Genomic DNA, 20,638 nt, shown 5'->3' with positions numbered 1-20,638 from the left:
TGAGCCGTTGGTGAAGTGATTTATTAATTGAAACTTTTATTTTCCCATTCCGATTCAGATCACAAATCGTACAAGGTTAGAAATGTGCGTTACACCCGACTCCAGAAACGAGTTTACAGAATTCCTGTTTTTTTTTAGGATTGGATCAAGTAGTAAAAGTTCTACTTATATATCGATGTTGAATTCGCCTGTGTTTACTGTACATCACTAATTAACAGTGGGTCCCCTCGGTTGACTTTGTCAGTGCCTTTTAGGAGAACTATAATCAACTATGGGTGTAAATTCTAGATTTTCGCTATTTACCCGGCATTTTGTTAATTTTTAAATCGCTGCTTCACACTGGGAGGTGACTAAGACAAACTCCGAAAACGTGAAATCTAAACCTCGGGTGTTTGGTGAGTTTGTGGAGGTGGCTGTGCTCTACCACGCCGGTCGTTTTTGGGGGCTCCATTTTCGGGGCTCCTCGAAACGGGAAATGGCAGGGGAGGACTTGATAAATTAATAGTTCTTAATTCGAGTCTAGAAAGCAGCTCCTTGTCCCACAGAGACACCTTTAGGACACGTGCGATATTAGCAGTTAAAGAGAGGTGCAGTTCTAACCAGGAGCAACAGGGGTCTCTCACCACAGACTGATGCTGTTCTCAGCAGGACACTGACTATTCTGTGATCCGATTTGTCTTGTTTTTGCACCAAGATATGAAGATATGCGACTTCTCATCTGTAAACGTTAAGCACACATCGCCCAATTTACTGCCTCTGTACTTATTATTCATCCATGCAGTTCGTGGGTTTAACTTGGTTGAAAAAAAAAGGTTACAAAGGCGACAAGGCAAATCAATCCATGTAGCTCTTTGGTTGTCAGTATCTAGTATCTGTTGATGACTTTCTACACGGGCAAGGGCAGAACATCAGACACACACACACATGGTTACCCAGGCTCTATAAGAGGAATGGAAACACAGCATCTGAAACCTGGCACAAAGCATGCCATACCGATGTTTGTTTTTTAACACATCTAAGAGGTTGGCAAAGGATGGCCACTGTCACATTAGAAAGCTCTTGACCCCCATGTTCATCTTGATAATGACTATGTATCATCTCTGCTCCAAAACACGTCCGTGGACCTGTAACAGAAAAGGGCTTCACTCCTTGTGTAGCCTCTCAAGTTTTATAAACCATCTGTCATTTATTCATTGTCCTGGTGCAACCAGACAGTCTCAGATACTTTATGGGTTTCACAATCAGTGGGAGTGATTGCAATCTGCATCATTGCAGCTCACAGTACAAGCTTTGAGGAAATTTGTAATAAGTAATTTTCTGTGACACAATACCTCCTCCGCCTGGAAATCTGTTGGCTTTCTTTTTAAGTCTGCCCTTGCATGTTGTTCTGGTAATCATGGGTTATAGCCATAAAAAAATACATATTTCAATATTATCTCCACAATGCCTTATGGAAAAGAGACACTACACAGATGGCTTTTGTTAAGAGGTCTGGTTGAGAATTTTAACAATGGCACTCCATTGATTAGGTTTTCAATTAGTGTTGACTAAAATCATCAGTTTATCAATCATTTGGTAATTTAAAAGTGTGCACTTCATGTATCAGACTCTCATCTGTTTTAGCTCTTTTTTTGACAGCCAGCCCATTGTAATTTGTTTTCGAATAAATCATAATCTGGGTGTGCTAGTGTCTCAGATCCTTCCTTGTTTTAGAAAATCACTGATGCCAGGTAAGAGTTGAGTGAGCCTGGAAAATTCTTATATTGAAACTATTGATATTGGTATCTGTGCCAATCCAGAGCTGGGCTGCCCCCTGCTTCAGAAACACCATTAGCCCTTTTTTTTTGTAATGAGGAAGGAAAGTGTATTAACATCAGAAAACGCCCACAGCCAGATGTGATCATGCAGACTCCCCACAGAATGAGGACTTACTGAGCACTGCACCCACAAGCTGTGTGGCAGCAGTGTTAAGGTAAAAAAACAGCCCTGCCTTGGCCACAGCAATCAATTCGCATGTATTGCTACTTGAGCAAAGTTCTTTGCACTACTGGTGCACGAATAAACCTCCCTGTACAGGGGGGAGGTGAGATTTCCACTTTTTAATTTAAATAATGCAGAACAGAGACTTTCACAGATCTTGAGGTATGTGTTACAAATGACCCATAAAGATGAGAAATTTCTTGCATACAGGGTTTACGTGATGGATGTAGTGAGACAAGAGTGGAATGCAGCAGCGCTCAGCCCCGAATACAATGCATGAAACGGCTTTTAAAGAGCGCGATTGACTTTTTAAAACAAGAGAATGTGTTGAATCTTATAATGTTTAAAACGTTTCAATCTTTGACTCAAAATGACAATTTTTTGTCCGTGCTTTTGGATGTGCTAAAACCCCTTCAGATTCGTTGAGCGCTCGATTAACCATGATTACAAGGTTGCATTTTGAAGAAAACAACCAAAATGTTTTTTTTTCTTAAATGTACGACTGTAGTTCAAATAAGATAAAAATCAGGCTGTGTGCACCGGCCAGGTGGCGTAGCGGGCAAAGTCAGTGTTGCAGCTATTGAAAACCAGCCTCTAAGCCCTGTGGCTTAGAGTAGCCTAGAGCCCCCCCGGCACCTCTTCGCTCAGAGCGGGTTCGAATCCAACCCGGGTACGGTCCGATCACGCTCCACCGGCGAAGTGCGTTTTCCAGCAGCCGGGTCTGCACCGGGCCGGTATTTTTAGGGGGGTGGCCATTCTAGGTCACACCCCTAAGAATGGGGAACATTGCACGGGATTAAGGCAAAAGGGGGTTCCAAAAAATGGAAGATTTGACGTAATTGCAGATATTGGCGGCGTTTTACGTCACTGCCACCTGGCATAACTTCCCCACGAGTGCGGCTCTCTTCCCCTTCCACGCGTGGGTCTGATTCAAGATGGCGGTGCTGGCAGTTTGCGAGGTAATGTTTCTCTTTTTAAACACTTTGAAATATTATTTTTCTGCCCAAAACGGGTGTTTTTGTTTTTGAGGTTTCATTCAGGTGCGAGACTTTTCAGAAAGATGTCCTTTCTGAAATGAACAGTGTATTTCTGCGCTGTTTGAACGGGGGTGACGTTTTGCTCGGCATGGAAAGGAGTTGAAGCCATTTTCTTAGCCAAACCTTGTTGAATATTAATGCATTTTTATTTGTGTCGTTTTGCAGAACGTCTGTTTCCCATCCAGTTGCTGCAACCGAGACCTGAAGGTGTTGGGACCAGTTAATTATTATTTATTTGGAATTGTTGGACATTGTTCGGAATTGCCGGCGTGTGTTTGGTTTTAAGTAAAATGAAATAAAATGGTAAGAAAACATCCTTTTTGAACTCCATTAAATATACTCTACGTGGTTAACTAACGATAGAGGAATAAAAGGGTGAAATTGCTGTAATGTTTTTCAGTTGGGAAGGAGTTGAAACCATTTTCTGTAGCTGAACTTTGTTGAATACATTAGTCTTTTTTATTAGTGTTTCCTATCCAGTGGCAGGAACCAAGACGTGAAGCTGTTGAAACCAGTCATTTTTAGAACTTTGAACTATTCTTCTTTTTTCTGTTCCGAATCCAGTATAGATAGAGGTGTGGTGTTTTCCATTGGATCTGTAGACGGGGTAAGTTTTGGCTTTCGATAAATCCCAAATGGTCTGTGCTAGCACTACATATAAGGACAAATCAGACTATATTTACACATTGCACAAAAAACCTTTAGAATTGTAAATAGTACTGAGCATCAAAAGAAACACTGCATAACTGTCACTTTGCTGCGGGTAGTTATCAGGAAAATGGCAATCAGTGTAGCAGGTGTACTGGGCAGACTAGACAGAAGTCATTTCATTTTGCTGATTATGTTTCTAATCAACATGGGGTCTCCTTTGAAAGCCGCATGCTAGTGTCGTGTGTGGACACACGTTACATGCTGCACATCTGCAGTGCCGGTCTTGCAGCGTGCCGTGGTCACTGTCTGGAGGGATTCGGTTCTCTCTCCCAGATCCCGGACAAGCACGTGCCCATTCGCTGATCACTGAAATCTATGTGTTCTGCGGAGCTTTCGTCTGGTGAGTAGGGCCTTCATGGCTTTGACTGTCTGGTTCTCATCCTGCACGTCAGCTGGGTTTACAAGAGCAGCAGGAGAACATGCACTGTCCTGCTGGCATGTTGTCACTTCAGGATGAGTCTGCATGAAGGCCAGGTAGTGAGGACCCAGGACATGGGCAGTGTAGCACCGTGCAGCCAGGGTGCCATCAAACACTACAAGAGGAGTTTGATAGCAGCTAGACTGTCACACTCGGGCCTCATGGTGTTTGTCTGTGATGTCTTGGTGAGTTAGAAAATGATGTTGAACAGAAATTACTGTAGAACAGTAGAAGACAGTGAACAATCTGGCCTCCACATACCAGTTACAGGAAGGCATTGTCTTGATGTGTAAGGCATATGGGTTAATTTGTGCTTTTCTTTCTTGATCTTCACAAGGCTTGTTATTCCACAGGACAGATCACCACATCGTGACCTGACCAGCGCTCTCCATGAACAGGTGAGTTAGGGCTCATGCAACAGTCACTCTAATCATGATAACATATTAAATCATTTATTTTGTATCATTTGTCATTATTCACGATATTGATACATACATATTTAATGAAAGTGTTCATTAAACATTCATTAACAAGTGAAAGTGTTATTATACTTAGTATAATAAATACTGAACTAACAATCTAAACTTCATTCTTGAATGAGTGACACTCCAGGTGTAAAGGGACTTCAAGCCAGCCACAGTAGTGCATAGCGAAGTACAGATGTGTTTAGGCCCATCCATGTTATTACAGCTTCATCTAATTCAGGGTCGAGGTAGAGCTGGAGCCTGTATCTGCAAGAAATGGGCTCAAGGCAGGGTACACCCTGGACAGGACTCCAGTCCATCGCAGGGCACATTCACACTCACAGCCACACGTAGAGCATATTTCCCTAGAAGCCAGTTACCCTACCAGCATGCTTTTGGACTGTGGGAGGAACACGGAGGGAACCCACGTGAGCACAGGGATAAGGTACAAACTCCATGCCGGTAGCACCCCAGGTCCGGGTGTGCACAGGCAGTGATGATTAAATATCCTCAATATTGTGACACTGCTTCATGTCCATGTGAAATCATGTTGGTATTTTAAGAAGCAGCTCTTTATTGAAACATTCTGAAGGAAGAACTGAAGAAAAGCATCATGTTTATTGACTGTAATGCAGAGCAACAGTACATGTGACCTGGGGAAAACAGCTCTTGAAACATTTTGTCTAAGACTTGCATTCTAAATGGCATGTGTTGTCTTTTTCCTTAGACAAAGAGAGCCGGTACTTGGTGAACACGACTATTGCAAGTCCAGTTTTGCCACAACCTGCCTGTTGCTGAAGCCTCACTCCAGAGGGATTCACTCTGTTTCCACAGCCGGTAAGTGTTGTCATTGTGGTCTTGGTTTGTTGTAAATTGTATAGGTACAGGACAAAAAAATGGAAACGCTCACGTAAAAGATTACTTAAGAAATCTTTAAAGATATCGCACCTGAATTATTGTGGTGGAAAACAATGTCTTGGCCGTGGTTCCAGAATATCCCTTTCTCAATTGGGTTTCGATCTGGTGACTTTGAAGACTGTGATACACAGATGACATCAGTGTGATGCTCGTCAGACTGCTGGGTGACCAGACATGCTCTGCAGTTGCTTGTGAAACATAAGCAAGTTGAGCAGTCTTTATCATTGAAGCTCCTACAGAACATGCCCCAACAATCGCCCCCCATTCAAAGTAACTGTAATCTCAGCTTGTAGCCATGGTAGCTGTAAATATAGGCAACTAGTCCTGTCTGGTGTTTTTATATATGATCTTGAGCATGCTTATTTGCTTAATGCATGAGCCATTGTTGCATGGAAGCCTTTGCTTACAATATTTTTGGTGTCCCTCATTTACTGTTTCCATTTTTTTGTCCACTACCAGTAAATAAGGTTCTTGAAATGTAGCTGTTGCATTTTTAGCTATTTTAGCTTTTGATTTTATTGTATCACCAGTAGTATGTCAAGCTGTAGCAGTAACCTCATTGCTCCCACCTCCAGTGTGTTGATTGGAGCTTTGCCACATGGGCTGGATGCCCCAGATTCTAGATTGTGATTTATGTTGCTAACCCTGTTGCATAAGCAGAACAGCACCAAACTGAAATCTGCATCTCCTTTTATTTTCGTTTGCAAGCATTTTTGATTTGGGCCTTCAGACCAGTGGTAGAGCTAGCTGTGCACCCCTTTCTCTTGCTTTATGAGATGCTGCTTGACTGACTGTACCTGCTGTCTGGTGCCACGTAACCCACTTTCTGTTTGCATGTATTGATTGTATCTGCCTTAAAATTCACTGGTGTCAGCTGAGTGGTTTATTTGTAGTGACATTTGAGAAATGTTGACATGGTTATTCTTTCTTGTCTAGGACACTGATGGCTGCTGTGTAGTCTGGCTCTGCTGCTGAAACCTCGATCCACATGTTCCAGAGATGGTTCTGTTCCTTTTGCACTGTACTCAATAAACTATGGTATACTCCACTTGTTGCCTCTTCATTGGTTGCAGGCTTTGCTGCTCTTTGTGCAGAGGAGGAACCTGGGCAGGAAAGTCAGGTGGGTCTTTTTTGCATATGCAGGAGGTGGGGCTTAGGCACAGCTCCTCCCCAAACAGGGAGATAGCCAAAATTTGAGCCCGTTCCTGGGGGAAACAGGTGGGGAGTAGCTAGGGTGGGAGATGGGCTAGGTATGGCTCCTCCCCAAACAGGGAGATAGCCAAAATTTGGGCCCGTTCCTGGGGGAAACAGGTGGGGAGTAGCTAGGGTGGGAGATGGGGAAGGGCTGGCTCCTCCCCAAACAGGGAGATAGCCAAAATTTGGGCCCGTTCCTGGGGGAAACAGGTGGGGAGTAGCTGGGGCAGAGGGTGGGAGATGGGGAAGGGCTGGCTCCTCCCCAAACAGGGAGATAGCCAAAATTGGGGCCCGTTCCTGGGGGAAACAGGTGGGGAGTAGCTAGGGTGGGAGATGGGGAAGGGCTGGCTCCTCCCCAAACAGGGAGATAGCCAAAATTTGGGCCCGTTCCTGGGGGAAACAGGTGGGGAGTAGCTAGGGCTTGTTTCCCCCAGGAACGGGCCCAAATTTTGGCTATCTCCCTGTTTGGGGAGGAGCCAGCCCTTCCCCATCTCCCACCCTAGCTACTCCCCACCTGTTTCCCCCAGGAACGGGCCCAAATTTTGGCTATCTCCCTGTTTGGGGAGGAGCCATACCTAGCCCATCTCCCACCCTAGCTACTCCCCACCTGTTTCCCCCAGGAACGGGCTCAAATTTTGGCTATCTCCCTGTTTGGGGAGGAGCCAGACTCCATCCAACCCTCCTCCTGTGAAACCCCACCTGTTTCCCCCCCAGAAACCAACTCAAATTTTGGCTATCTCCCTGTTTGGGGAGGAGCCAGCCCTTCCCCATCTCCCACCCTCTGCCCTCCTCCCTATCCCCCACCTGTTTCCCCCAGGAACGGGCCCAAATTTTGGCTATCTCCCTGTTTGGGGAGGAGCCAGACTCCATCCAACCCTCCTCCTGTGAAACCCACCCCACTACCACCAGAGGGCAGACCTGGAACAAAGCAGAGAAGCGGCCATTGAAATAAGGCATCCACAACACCATAAGAAAGTGAAGCACTTTTGTTTATTAAAGCACCAAAGAGACTCGGGTGTGTTCCCCCTGGCAACAAGGCTCCTTGAGTCTTTGACACCGTCTGAAACGAGACATGAAAAAGATCAACATTAGTGACACCTCAAAGACAGCGTGCGAGAAAATTTCCCCCTTTCACACAGCATTGAAGTGAAAAACGCCCGTTGACTACATACTTGACGAGAGGGAGGAAGAGTAATACAAATCTTAAACCTGCTAGTCAAATTATTTTGTGTACTTGTCAACAATTGGTTTTTCACCAGCCGAGATTGAGACGCCAGGCAACTCAACACTTAGATTTCAAAAAGCCCCATTCATTAAAGAAAATTAGCAAGCTGGAAGATTACTAAATGACATCTTGGATATGTATTTCCAAACAAGACTGCACAGTAAATGTCCAACAACATACATTTCTCATCACTGGTAAAACTGGGCAAGCACAAAGTTATTTTCCTTAAACACTTAAAATGAGTCTATAGTCCTCAACTGTTAACATGCAGGCTGTTTGGAAATGCACATAAAAACTAGGCAAGAAATGTGCCACCATAACCAAGAGCACTTCAAATCTGACCAGGTTCAACACAGAAATCCCTCAAACACATGTGAACGATATAGCAGGATGACAGCTGTCACAGAGGCCTCTCTCTTTTGCCACAAACTGAAGAATCAGTCTGGCAAGAGCTTTGGGATTCTACAGGAGTTTCTTTTTCTACAGAACCAAACCAAGAACTTCCAGGCCAGGAAGACTATACCGACATTATTCCACACCGTTACAGCAAAAAACTAATGTCTTACCTGGCTTAAAAGGTCTTGGGAATCACGTTGCTTCTCTTCGTGGTGAATCAAGCTTCAGGGGTGGGCTGCTCAACACTTTCTGCACCTTGAGAGGCAAAAGTAAACAGGGTGAAATTAAGGCAATGACCTCCATGTCATACCTGCTTGTTCCCAAGCTGAAAGAGTCCTCATGCCCTCACCCAAGGAAACATTGTTTCCACTTCAACAAGTGAAACTTAAAAACATTACACTAAAAGAAATAAACACGTGGCTACAAAACCACTTCAAGCGCCTGTTTCTCTTCAATTATTTCCCATAATTAATGCATACTGTTGTGGTCTGACTGGATGGCAGAACACATCCTCATATCACTATAGATACACCATAATATTCTATGTAATAGCAGTAATGTTAAAGTTCTTTACCTTCAATTATTTCTTAAGAGAAAAATAACTTTTGGGGGTCCTGCTATTTCTAAAACCAAAAACACAAAACATATGCCTGGTTTCAATAAAGCAAACCAAGAGCACAATGACAACACTTACCGGCTGTGGAAACAGAGTGAATCCCGCTGGAGTGAGGCTTCAGCAATGGGAAGGCCGTGGCAAAACTGGACTTGCAGCAGCCATGTTCACCAAGTACTGGCTCTCTTTGTTTAGGGCAGAAGACAACACATGCCATTTAGCATGCAAGTCTTACACAAAACATTTCAAGAGCTCTTTTACCCAGTTCACATGTACTGTTGCTCTGCATTACAGTCAATAAATATGATGCTTTTCTTCAGAATGTGTCAATAAAGAGCTGCTTCTAAAAATACCAACATGATTTCACATGGACATGAAGCAGTGTCACAAAGTGATGCATTTGGCAGGTAAGAAGAGAAACAATGGTGCACAGGCAAGTCACTGATTCATGGCAAGATGAGTCCAGACCAATTCAGGTGGCTACAGCCAAGTGCAATATTGAGGATATTTAATCATCATTGCCTGTGCACACCCGGACCTGGGGTGCTATCGGCATGGAGTTTGTACCTTATCCCTGTGCTCACGTGGGTTCCCTCCGGGTTCCTCCCACAGTCCAAAAGCATGCTGGTAGGGTAACTGGCTTCTAGAGAAATATGCCCTATGTGTGGCTCTGAATGTGAATGTGCCCTGCGATGGACTGGAGTCCTGTCCAGGGTGTACCCTGCCTTGAGCCCATTTCTTGCAGATACAGGCTCCAGCTCTACCTTGATCCTGAATTGGATGAAGCGGTAATAACATGGATGGGCCTAAACACATCTGTACTCCACTTTGCACTACTGTGGCTGGCCTGAAGTCCCTTTACACCTGGAGTGCCACTCATTCAAGAATGAAGTTTAGATTGTTAGTTCAGTATTTATTATACTAAGCATCAAAAGAACCACTTTCATTAAATATGTATCAATATCATGAATAATGAGTAATGACACAAAATAAATGATTTAATATGTTATCATGATTAGAGTGACTGTTGCATGAGCCCTAACTCACCTGTTCATGGAGAGCGCTGGTCAGGTCACGATGTGGTGATCTGTCCTTTGGAATAACAAGCCTTGTGAAGATCAAGAAAGAAAAGCACAAATTAACCCATATGCCTTACACATCAAGACAATGCCTTCCTGTAACTGGTATGTGGAGGCCAGATTGTTCACTGTCTTCTACTGTTCTACAGTAATTTCTGTTCAACATCATTTTCTAACTCACCAAGACATCACAGACAAACACCATGAGGCCCGAGTGTGACAGTCTAGCTGCTATCAAACTCCTCTTGTAGTGTTTGATGGCACCCTGGCTGCACGGTGCTACACTGCCCATGTCCTGGGTCCTCACTACCTGGCCTTCATGCAGACTCATCCTGAAGTGACAACATGCCAGCAGGACAGTGCATGTTCTCCTGCTGCTCTTGTAAACCCAGCTGACGTGCAGGATAACAACCAGACAGTCAAAGCCATGAAGGCACTACTCACCAGACAAAAGCTCTGCTGGACACGTACATCTCAGTGACCAGCGAACAGGCACATGCTTGTCCAGGATCTGGGAGTGAGAACTGAATCCCTCCAGACAGTGACCACAGCATGTTGCAAGACAGGCACTGCAGATGTGCAGCTTGGAATGTGTGTCCACACACGACACTAGCATGCGCCTTTCAAAAGAGACCCCCTGTTGATCAGAAACATTCATCAGTAAGCATTAATCAGAATTGACCGATTATAAAGACAAATAAATAAAATGTCAGTGCACCTGCTACACAGATCGCCACTTTCCTGACAACTACCTGCGGCAAAATAGCAGTTATGCACTATTCATTTTCATGCTCAGTACCATTTACAATGCTTAAGCTTTTTTTTGTGCAATGTGTTAAGTAGAATATAGTTTTGTATGTAGTGCTAACGCTGACAATTCAAATAAAAAAACACAACTTACCACGTCTACAGATCCAATGAAAAAGACCACAACTCGATCTACACAGGATTTACGCGAGAAACAGTAAGAATAGTTAAACAAGTGTGGAACAAGAAAAGAGCACAGAGTTGCAAAATCTCTAGGTAGGTCATATTCACCCTTTTATTTCACAACCGTCAGGTAAAATAAAGTGTATTTAGTGGATTCTAAAACGGAGATTTTCTTACCATTTTATATTTGAAAATCGCAACACGCCGGCAATTCCGAACAATGTCCAACAATGCCAAAGAAATAATAATTAACTGGTCCCAACACCTTCAGGTCTCGGTTGCAGCAACTGGATGGGAAACAGAAGTTCTGCAAAACGACACAAATAAAAATGCATTAATATTCAACAAGGTTTGGCTAAGAAAATGGCTTCAACTCCTTTCCTTGCCGAGCAAAACGTCACCCCCGTTCAAACAGCGCAGAAATACACTGTTCATTCAATAAAAGGACAAGTCTCGTACCTGAATGAAACCTCAAAAGCAAACACTGGATTCTAGGCTGTTTTGGGCAGAAAAATAATATTTTAAAGTGTTTAAAAAGAGAAACATTACCTCGCAAACTGCCAGCACCGCCATCTTGAATCAGACCCACGCGTGGAAGGGGAAGAGAGCCGCACTCGTGGGGAAGTTATGCCAGGTGGCAGTGACGTAAAACGCCGCCAATATCTGCAATTACGTCAAATCTTCCATTTTTTGGAACCCCCTTTTGCCTTAATCCCGTGCAATGTTCCCCATTCTTAGGGGTGTGACCTAGAATGGCCACCCCCCTAAAAATACCGGCCCGGTGCAGACCCGGCTGCTGGAAAACGCACTTCGCCGGTGGAGCGTGATCGGACCGTACCCGGGTTGGATTCGAACCCGCTCTGAGCGAAGAGGTGCCGGGGGGGCTCTAGGCTACTCTAAGCCACAGGGTTTAGAGCCTGGTTTTCAATAGCTGCAACACTGACTTTGCCCGCTACGCCACCTGGCCGGTGCACACAGCCTGAATTTTATCTTATTTGAACTACACGCGGACATTAACTAAAAAAGAAACATTGGAATTACTGTTATGTTATATACTGTTATATATCTAATGCCTTATGAAACTGTGTGTTTTTAAGCACGCCCCCCAAAACGAAGATATGCTGTAATTTTGAGGAACAAATAAAACGTTTAAAAACATTATACGTTTCATCACGTTCTCCTATTGTAAAAAATAAATAGCGCTCTTTCAGCGTGATGATACAGTATATACAGTCCTATTCGGGGGGTAACCGCTGCATTCATAAAGTTGCACGCTACTGTAGGTTGTTAATCTTTATTCAAAATATTTTAATTCATAATTCCAGTTGGATTGCTTCCTATTAAACAATTTTTTACACAATTAAAAAACCTAGATTTGAAAGCCAATTCACAGCTTCATCTTAATCTTGGTGCCTTTTTCCAATAAAAACTGCATGGCCGATCTTTCAAGTGGAGAGCCATAATCCAGCAGGCCTTCAGGAGGATTTCAGGTAAACAAGAAATATATATAAACTGCTGGAAACTTGCATTATGTACAGTATCTTTCCAGTCTGGAGGCATTCATATGACATGAGAAACAGTAGTATTGGGGATTTCCATGCAGATTCTGGTCATCAGGAGTGACTAGGACGTCCTATTTGAACAAAACTGCACTCTCAGGTTAGATAAGCACCCATCACTGCACAGTCTGTGTATTCTCCCCCAACACCTGCCACTCCTACTGACAGCCCAAGGATTCCTTGATCTATATATGCAAGCTCCTGGGATAATTCTGCATTGCTTACTTTCTTGTAGTCTTGTGAATTACAGTACATTTGCTTGCTCTTATTTAGTATACATGGAAGCAAGTTGGTAACAAATACCTTTTGCACCTTGTTAACTTTTTTGTCTCTTGTATCATTTTATTACGCAAAATGTATGTAAGGCTCTGGGCCATTTCAGCCAGTGCTGACATTTCTTAGGGAACCTGCTTGTGTATTATTTGCCTACAAGGAAACTAATGGTTATTCCTGCATGAGGAACCAAATTGTACTGTACATTGATAGTTTCAAAGTTATCTGTTGATTATTCCTACTCACACATACTGTATGTATTTAAATCTAGCAGTATGTAGTCATTTTGATATCGTATATAGATAGGCAAACAACTTTTGAAAATGTTAGTGCTTAAAACCTCCAAGGATTTTTTTTTAATTATTAAAAAAACAAATTTTCAGCCCATAATGTATCCACCTAGCCAATAGCTACATATTGTATTAACGTATATTTTCAAAGACAGATCCAGTCATGTTGTATATTGACCTAGTATTTAAACACGTCACACTTGTATGAGGAAGAGAGAAGTATAGTGTTGCATTGCCTTGAAATCCTGCAAATTGTTAAGGAATTATTCATTAGTTTTCTTAAATGTATTTAATCAGTAAGTTCAGTAACCCCCTCTACTTATTGCACATAACTTAGTTTGTCCTACTTCATGGTAGAAACTGAGATTTCATGTTACTTTAGATAAAGATGTGATCAAAAGACATTAATCTGTAAATCTACTGTATTTCTTTTTAAGGAATTTAATAAAGGAAGCAAATGTCTTGAATTTGTATGCAATAACTGTAATTGTGAAAATAAATACCCTGAATTTGTCCGCAATTGTTGTAATCCCAAAAACAAAACTAGAGAATTTGTTAATAACTGCAGTAGTTTTGAAAACAAGTGCCTTGAATTTGCACACAATAGGTGTAATTGTGAAAACAAACATCCTGAATTTGTCCACATCTGTGGTAACCTCCCAAAAAACATATACAATGCATTTGTTCATAACATCTGTAGTTTTGAAAACAAATTCAGGGAGTTTATATACAGTACAATCGTATTTCTTGCCAATTACAATGTCACGAGTGGCGAGGCTAGCACTGCTAGATGTATTTGTCAAGTAAAACATCGCTCTTTAGGATTCGTAAAGAGATGCTTGAACTGGTGCTTGGTTTGTGTTGAAGCTCCGTATCAGATAAAAAAGAACTAGATTCCCAACACTCATAATATGTACAGGAGTAATCCTTGCTTTTTATGGCCAACACTTACACAAATAAATATTCAGGATACTTAATACTTCTGAAAAAGTATCTCAGATTTGCTCCAAATCTTCCTTTGTCTTCAAGATGTAGTTGTTGGGAGCTGTACTAATCAGCTGTACTTATCTGTATGGAACCTTCCAGAGATTTGTGTGTGTAACCTGAACAGCTTAATTGCACACGGGAGGAATCCATTCAACTAACTTCTAAAGACAATTGGATGTACCAGAGAAAAGGGAGCGAATACATATGCAATCAGTTATATTCTGTTTCAAATTTATAATTAATTTAGGTGGAAATGCAGAACTATATCCTTTGACATACTGTAGTGTGTTTTGTGTTGATCAATGGCAAAAATAATCACAATTTATTACATCGTGATATCATATTGTAGCATAATAAAAAGTGAGAAAGTCCAAGGGGGGTGAATACTTCTCAAAGCCACTGTATGTTGTCAGATGTGTTTTAGTAGTGTCATTTTTTAATTTACTTAAATCCAGTATGATGAAGGGTTCAAATCCCAGGTGAGATTTGTATTCCTGAGCAAGGGACTCAGACAGATGGCTCCAGTAAAATACCCCGCTGTAGAAATGGGTGAACTCTGGAAAAAGTGTCAGTCAAATAATCTAGGCCTATTTTAGCCCATAGTGCAATATCAATTTCTTTCTCTCTGTTCTTTTCTAACATATTTTCTTCCTGTGCTTGTACAATTTATTGTACAGCATGTGAGGAGAAGTTGATTGGACCAAGTACTGCATTGTCAGCCATGGCTGCTTTTGTAAGAGGCTTCTTTCTAAAGCACTTCAACATGTTCTCATGGCCCAGCAGTATCCATCCTCTTCAGAAACCTCTTCTTTAACTGGCCAAAATATGAGAAAACCTGAGTTAACATGTACAGTATTAATGCTGTTGGCTGTAGGGGTGAAGAACATAAGCCAGACTTCTGCACTTTCCCTGTGCAGAGTGATCCCCAGGTCTCAGTCCTGTTGAGAACTGTATAAAGCTGAACTTAAAAAATAAAATCCAAAGAAATGAAAAAAAAATAATTCCCTTTCTCTGCGTCCTTATATTTGTGTCGCTCCTCCTCACTCTCATTGATTTCCATTCCAGATGCTGCTGCCCTCATCAAAACCTCAAATGAAGCCACTCCTGCTGGAAACATGGCACAGACCAGTGCTGCAATACAGGAATTACTGCATATGAGGGGGGCTGTGGCCCTGGGTTCAATTACTGGTGTTCTATCTGTGTGGAGCTTGTATGTTCTCCCTGTGTTCGTGCGTGTTTCCTCTGGGTGTTCCGGTTTCCTCCCACACTCCAAAGATGTAATGGTTTATTGATTGGCTTCTGGGAAAACTGGCTCTGGTGTGAGTGTGTCTGTCTGTCTGCCCTGCAATGGGCTGATGTCCTGCCCAGAGAGCTCCCTGCCTTGCACCCACTGCTTGCTGGGATAGACCCCGACTCCCCAGTGACCTTGTCCTGGATAAGCCAATTAAATAAATGGATGGGCAATTGTTTATGTGGAAAACACACCATCTCTTGTTGAAACTGTTTGTGTAGTGAGCGTACTGGCACATTTTGGCTGCCGTTGCATCATCCGGGTGGGTGCTGCACACTGGTCCTCATTGCTTTGAGAGGAGTGTCCAGAAAAGCACTATATAAATGCAAGGAATTATTATACTTTAAGGGCATGTTGATTTTTACAGTGTAGAGATTTAGATGGCTATCTTTCAAGGGGATTTCAGTCAAATAAAAGCTAACATCTTCAATTTTTATAATGAAGATGAATAACACTAAGTTTATTCCCCTTTCACTGATAAATGGCATTGCTATGGGGTTGATCTAATTTAGTTAACGGTAATAATGCTAAACGCTATGAGATAATCAATTTAATTACACACACAGAACGTTAATGAAATTGGAAGCTCATAACAGTTTGGGTTTTGTTAAAACATGAGGTTGCTATAAAGAAACATTGCTACCTTCATCACTAATAATTCAGGGCCATTTTATTCCCCGGTAAATTAATTGTGTTGGTTATTAAAAGTGACAAGATTAATTAAACGGACTTGAATTAAAACATTAGGAATCCATCAAACAGAGAGTATGGTTTGATGGGATATAATTAACTGAAATAGAACTTAAATTGTATTGCATTCCATTTGCTTCTGTGGATCAGAAGAGAGTTTGGGTTTCTGAAGAAATGCACTGTCCATCTTTCTGAGGTTTTTAGTTTTTCTTTGTCACTATCCTATTGGTTTATAGGATTAACAGGGCATATAATTATTAGAATGTATATAACATTTACAGTTCAGCTTCAATGAAACTAGAGACAGTTAAGAGAAATCATCCCTTTCGTTTTTATATTTCCCTTAAGTTTATATAACTGCTGAAAAAAGAAGCTCACCATCTTCTGCCAATTTATGAACCCCTCGGTCTTTTGCGGTGCCTGCTAGGCAATTTAAAATGAATTCAATCAACTCCTCTGTCACAGAAATGGGTTGCTTGGTCTGTGCAAAGAGGAAAATATTGACAAAATGTCTAATGGAAGGGAGTGCCCATCTTATTATCTCCACAAACATTACATTATCAGCTTTGTTACTGGGACACAAATGGAAGAACAGCACTGCTGGATTTAAACCCATACACCAGAAAATGTGCAGCTAACTAATCTGTAACGCCACATGGAAATGCATCAGTTCGTGAAACATGGCATGTGTCAATGTGCAGAGGCTGTTTCTGATTTTGACAGGCAAGTGATGATGTGAGTATGGAAACAATCAGGAGGCTGGCTTTGAGATGGAATGCCATAGGCTTGTGTGTGACTTGCAGTCAATGCATAGATGAATGTATTCATGGTATCTGAAACTGAATTCAAATCTTTGTACTCATCAGCAAATGTATGAATTCCAGCTGAGATTCATACTTGCAGTATAGATGCTAAGGGTTGGGGGGCCATCTTTTATAAAAGCCACAGCTATCTGTGTTATAGGGAATCCCAATATGTAGTTAGAACACTGTAACTCTTAATCTTGCTTATCAGCAGTTTGGAAAATCTCTTTTTCATGCTGCTCATTACTAATACACATATACTTGAGTATGCGCAATATGTCAAACGCAATAAATACAGAGATTCCTATTCTGTAATAAAAATGAATTCTAGAAATTAAAAGATTTTTAACAGAGTAGTGTACATTAACAGTGTAGGCCCCTTCTTTTGTTCCCAGAACAAGCACGCTGCTCAATAACTTGTAATGAATATATTATAAGTGCAGGTTATTGAGTATTTTGCTTGTTCTGGGAACAAAAGAACCTCATGAGGCCAGACAAGCTGCACAGGACATTTCATTAGGTTTTGGTCTGGATGGAAAAAAAGCTCAACGCACCTCCTCTTCACTAGCTAGCAATGTAGTGGCTGAGAGAGGGTTTCGACTGGGCGGAAGAAAGAGCCTACCAGCAAGAAAACATTGCCAGTTTGGGGCTTAGTATCCTCATGACGACAAAGGAGAATTTAAATGAAACAAATCAGAACTACCCAGGCTTTTAAGACACAGCTGTAAACTTAAAAAAAACAACAACTACATCTGCCTCCTTTGTGTGTCAATGATCCCAAACGAAGATACTGTACAGAAACACACAAACGACAGCATAGAAGAGAAACAGTATTGTATAATTACGATACGCCAAAGGTCATATGTCAATGGTGTTAAAGCATTGAAGATTCATACCTTATTTAAAAACACAGTCAATATGTCCTCAGCTATGTTTATTTACACTGTATAAGCATAAACCTTTATACAAACATGAATCTGAACCTAAAGTGTTGTTTCAGAAGTGTGTGTGTTAATATGGAGTGTCTTTGGAATCCCCACAGATTCAGATCAAATGAGAGTAGATGGTGAAATCATTCCTCTGTCCTGAATATGAAGGACACCACCTGAAAGAATGCTAGTGTTAAAAGCGAAACACTTGAATTGCTTGAATTTCAAACTCTCTCCGTGGAACATTGTTTTCCAATTGTTTGTTTGAGCCAGTAAGAATTGCCCGTTTATGTATTCATGTTTCAGTTCACAGCTACTAACTGGTCATCTACACACAGGGAAAATGAGGAATATTTGACAGACTCCTCCAGCCTGACCACCTTCCAGTCATTTATAGCAAGGTAGACATGTAAGCTGGGTTTGATTTCCTTCTCCAAAAACAGCTCTTTAAGATATAATTTCCCTCTCCTCTTTTAGCTCTGTGATAAAAAGGCTCCTAACTTCATATGAAACAAATTCATAGGCAGATTCATAAAAATTTCCTAGTTGTCACTGATCATTATTTACAGAATATACATTAAATTTGAAATCTAGGGCATCAGGATGAAACCATGAGAAAAAACACAGCCCAGTCTAAAAAATACATCCTGAGTCTGTTTCATCAACCAAGTCTTTACAAATCCTGTTTTCTTTGTAGTTGGTAATGGTAAAGACACTACACAGGTATGATTTGAAATATAAAGACAGGGATAAAGCCTGAAAATTGATTTGGTTTTTAAACATTAAAGTACTTAAAAACACAGCCTAAATTATCATGGTAGTGTTATGTGAGTCATACCATTTAAAAATCAACATCTGCTGTACTTTATTTAGACATGCAATTTGATCTGAATGATAAAAAAAAGGATATTTTATTTTTCCAGCTGGAAACACTGTGGTTCAAATCAAGCTGCCTTTTAAAAGTAGGCAATAATGGGACGGCCTTGTTCAATATACCTTAATTATTTCTTTCTACATTAACTGCATTCCATTACAAATGTTAATTCGCATCTGGTAGGAAACCAATCTTGGTAAATTTTACTGAGAAACAAAGGTTCATAGATCCTTGCAATAAAATTGTCCGCCACTGCTTCAGTAGTTGCAGATGTATGGTGGTTTTTAAATGGGAATCAGACTGCATCATTGGTGAAGTTATTACAGTAAGTGGAATTAAATAATTGAAACAAATGGTGTTAATTAAATAATTGAAACAAATGGTGTTAGATGATAAGCAATTGGTTTTGTTCCAAGAGGTAGCAAAGATGACAAAATAAAACTTTGAAACATCTGAGCATACTGTAGGTGCGATCATTTCTTTCTTTTTCCATTTTTTGCTACAGTTTGTTCATACAGTACCCAGATTCCTGTGAACATTCTCTAGTGTTTTTTTATGTAAGGCATATACAGTAGATAGCAAGCTGTGCTTGCTAACACGGTAGTAATTAATCAGTAGATGTCTTACTGTAGGATACCCAGGTCAGCATGCAAAGAGCAAACCTGAATAAGAGCATATTACAGAGAAGCAAGAAGAGTCCTACTGCCAGACCAAAGCTCTATCCACTGCTGGTCTTCCTGTGTTAAAAAGGCTTTGTGTCAAATACAGTATATACTGGGTCTTCCAGAGTCACTCCCCCTGAGCATTGCTCTCCAACAGACTTGTCATTCATGGATAGTTCCTTAGTTCTGTAAGGATCTCTCTACTGCGTCTCTTGTAAGCTTGCAGTCTTTCTAATATTGGATTAGCGCTAATTAATAGATCAAAATTTAACAGACTTTTTGTGGGGTAAACTATCATTTGGAATTCCGTCTCACTTCAGTCTATCATTTCATGAACTCGTGAGATGAATTGGCATTCCAGACTGGCATTTTGCTTTCCAAAAATGTAAATGCAATGTAAAGTAGCAAGACAGCATAGCCTTCTCCTGTCTTAGCAAAGCAAGGCAGCATCGCTATGCACTGAAATAACTTAATAAGCGTTTGATTTGAGCACCTCCATTTGTAAAAGAATAAATACTGTTCAGATACCATTTACAAGCATAAATCAAATAAGTACAATAAAAAGTTGAGGACTTTCTGACTTTCTGGTATAGAGGTCAGTACATTAGCCTCCAGTTTCTTTATCTGTAGTGATCTGCGTTTACATTTTTAATGGGTTTCCTTTTAATAGGTTTCAATTAAAATAACATAGCTTTGGGCCCGAGTGGGTAATATACAATTTGGCAATGTTTTGGCAGCCTTTTCATGGATGAAGTTCATTAGTGGGAGCAAGAAGTGTGTTGTGAGGGGAAGATCTCTTGATATTTGATGGCACAGTGCCTGCGTGTTCACACACACAAAAACTAAGTTGAAGAAAATTAAATTTTCTGTAATAAAGTACGGACTGCCAGCATGCAACTGATGTTGTTTACCCATGGACTTGCAAAACCCCTTTCAGGAACAGAAACAATGAAAGCATGTTTCTAGGTCCCCACTGCACACCACAGAGAGATAATTCTTTATGCAACAGATTGTATATTGCTGCAGCGCTAGACTGAATCCCTACCCCTGCACTCTAATATTGGAGGAGCTTTTGTAAGCCGTCCCTGAAGATGCAGGAGACAGGTTTATTCCTTTATTATTAATTGCAAAGTTGCCGGTGTAACATTACTTTTCAGACACAGTGAGAAACAAACAAATACAGCAAAGCAGAAAATGTAGTCAACTGCATAATTAATCAACTGAATGAGCTTTTGTGCCATTAAATGTACGTTCCCTTTAACAAATATGTAGATAGGACATGAGGATCAATAAGAAAAAGCAATAATTCCCTGCA

At 41.2% G+C, this 20,638-nt stretch overlaps 2 long non-coding RNA genes across 4 annotated transcripts in view; one reads left to right on the top strand and one right to left on the bottom strand.

Annotated features, from left to right (window-relative positions):
- The window catches only part of LOC148641048 (uncharacterized), a 637,701-nt gene that overhangs the window by 4,713 nt on the left and 612,350 nt on the right, over positions 1-20,638 (top strand). Inside the window, exons 1-3 of one of the 2 annotated variants that reach the window (XR_015930092.1) lie at positions 1,325-2,939; positions 3,183-3,320; positions 3,582-3,624. This is a non-coding gene — a long non-coding RNA (uncharacterized LOC148641048). Of the gene's footprint in view, positions 1-1,324; positions 2,940-3,182; positions 3,321-3,581; positions 3,625-20,638 lie in introns of those variants that run through there. The other variant, XR_015930094.1, reaches the window with a different exon arrangement.
- On the bottom strand, positions 7,698-11,959 carry LOC148641055 (uncharacterized). Of its 2 annotated transcripts, none has more exons than XR_015930090.1 (8): positions 11,515-11,959; positions 11,143-11,272; positions 10,937-10,974; positions 10,480-10,672; positions 10,004-10,048; positions 9,038-9,141; positions 8,514-8,598; positions 7,698-7,782 (listed from the first exon to the last, which is right to left on the bottom strand). It is a non-coding gene; the product is annotated as an uncharacterized LOC148641055 (long non-coding RNA). The 2 variants fall into 2 exon arrangements; XR_015930089.1 differs by having other exon boundaries at positions 10,004-10,064; positions 11,515-11,958.

The sequence above is a fragment of the Lepisosteus platostomus genome, chromosome 25, assembly GCF_059453375.1.
Source record: "Lepisosteus platostomus isolate fLepPlt1 chromosome 25, fLepPlt1.hap1, whole genome shotgun sequence".
NCBI classification, from domain to species: Eukaryota; Metazoa; Chordata; class Actinopteri; order Semionotiformes; family Lepisosteidae; genus Lepisosteus; species Lepisosteus platostomus.
The sequence above is the reverse complement of the archived record's forward strand: the minus strand, read 5'-3'. Positions and strand labels throughout refer to the sequence as shown.